Below are 2,500 nucleotides of genomic sequence, written 5' to 3' on the forward strand. Positions count from 1 at the left end.
TACAATTCAAAAAAAATCTTGGCCCATTGAAGTGGGTGCCTCTAAGTTCCTCAGTTCATAACTCGCCCTTCAAGACGACATTAAGTCTACTTGACACTGTAATTTTGGTCTCTCAGGCTCTGCCCATTGTAAGGACGCAACTAAGGCGCAATCACCGTGTAGTACAGGTTTAATCAAAGTGCACCAGACTTTAGAAGGTATCATTCCAAGGAACACTCTCCGATGTGAGCCGCGCTGGGACGTCGGGTGCTCAAGAAGGATTAGGAGAAGAGTGAGTCGTCAGGGAGAGGAGAAGGGGAGAGGTCAGGAGGAGAGGTGAAGAGAGTGCAGGAGATGGGAGGAGACGAGTGGTTGGATAATGAGGGGAGAGAAAGGAAAAGTAGGGAAGGGGATGGGCGAGCAGGAGAAAGTGAGGAAGGGGAAGACGGAGAGGACGAAGGAAGGGAAGGGAGGTAGGGCAGAGGAAGGTAGAGGGTGACAGGGAGGGTAGGGAAAGGATGAAGGTAAACAGAAGGGAAAATAGGAAAAGGGGAGAGAAGAAAGAAAAATATAGCAAATGGAGAGGGAAGGGATTGGGGGGGGAGGTAAGAGATTTGAGGAGAGATGCATGCAAAGTTTAATAAGGGAGGGAAAGGAAGGTGGGACAAGCTGAATAGAGAAGGGGAGGAGGAGGAAGATAAGGGAATGTGTTTTGTTATAGTTTGTCTGTTTGATTCTCATTTGTTATTAGTTATATGTCAATTTGTTATAATTTTCTTTTTACCTGTTTGTTTACTATTTAACGATACCTATGCATTTATTTATGTATTTTATTTGTTATTTACATTATTATAGTTTTTATTTATTCATTTGTTATTTTTATGATTTTTTTCGAATCCGACCTAGATATGGACCAAAAGGTCTCCTGTCGGCATGCTCCGCCTTTGTAACCCAAGACGAAAATGAACGTAACTGTGCTAGCTTTCTTTTTCAGATTTTTTTCTTCTAATAAAGGCAAACATTTTGTGGATATATGCAGGTTTGACGACATAATAAAGACAATGAATAAAATAATTGCAACGCCCTTTGTAAAACACACACACATAGAAAAAAATGTCAATAATACCCACCAGGAATGCTTCTGAAAAAGGGGGAGGGGGATGATAACATAAATCATATAAAAATACATCAAAATCAAATAATTCTAACTACGACACTGGCAAATAATCAAGCAATGCATACTGTCTAAGTTACACACACACACAGAAACAGCCAAATATCAAATAAAAACAAACATGTCACTTTCAAGTTTTATGTGTGCAGCCTCTACTTTAGCTGATTTGGTTTCAGTCATTGCTCGAATTGAGGTCGAGATATCCAACACAGTTGCTGCCTGGACAAAGTATCTCATCAGAAATAACCAGTGTTTCTATCCTTTGGGACAACATCTCACTGAAGGGATGGAGTCATAAACGTAGTAGAGATTGACGGAGGGCAGCAGAAAGGAAGGACAACAGAAGTCAAAAATGTCTGTCAATATGTCTATAAAGTTTCTAAGATTTTGAATGCATATAACTTGTGCAATCAATACCATTATAGTAGTTAACTTCCAGCTATTCTTTTTTTATCAATGCAACAAGAGAAATAAATTTGCATATCAAGACTGATCACCGTTTTCACCTGAAGCAGTTCTGCCACTAGACGTGTTTATGAGACTGTTTATATAGTGTGTGAAACACATTTATGAGCATTAAGCTTCTTGGTACGTTTCACTTGTTTCCAAGGACCATGTGTATGATTTTTGTTTTGTTTTTTACTATAAAATCATTTGTTTGTGTTGTCAGCTGATGTGGTAGTGAATTGGTATGACTACTTGAGTTACGGATTTGGATGAAAAGTTGTATGTCATGAAATATTTGATGACTAGCTTTGTAGGCTGTTCCTTTGGCTAATAGACATGATGTTCTGTTAATGACGAATGCTTAGAGAATAATGGTTATGCGGACATAATTCGCAGAGCTGTATGGAAAGGATGCATGAGCATTCTACTGACTCCCGACTGACAGTCGAGCCTTCTGCAGTCGTTATCAGGTTGGGGGGAATGGAGGGGGGGGAGCGGTTATAAAATCGTACCATAAAGAAGATCCAACGACATTTCCTCGGGACATTAAGAAGTTTGATTGACTGTCATAAATCAGTGTTATATGTCAGGCAATCAAAAACCTCCATTCAGTGAGGGGGCAATTGAATTCCTCTTTGCTATGGATCTCTCTGGTTGTTCTAGAATGAAGCAGGTAGATTCTCATGGGGGGGGGGGGGGGCTAATAGATCGTACTGTACTTACTCGGGCCGAAGGAAGATGTGCAAATTCCTTCGTCCTTCCTCCTTTACCTTTACATATGTTCTTCATGACAAACCCGTGCATACTTACGGAACATGACGTGGAGTTCGTAGCAGGAAGAGGACTTTCGGGTCGTGTGGTACTCCATACAAGGGGCCCTAAGGTGAAAAATGACGCATG

Source organism: Oratosquilla oratoria, chromosome 23, assembly GCF_046742065.1.
Source record: "Oratosquilla oratoria isolate Oo_2021 chromosome 23, ASM4674206v1, whole genome shotgun sequence".
In the NCBI taxonomy this organism is placed as follows: Eukaryota; Metazoa; Arthropoda; class Malacostraca; order Stomatopoda; family Squillidae; genus Oratosquilla; species Oratosquilla oratoria.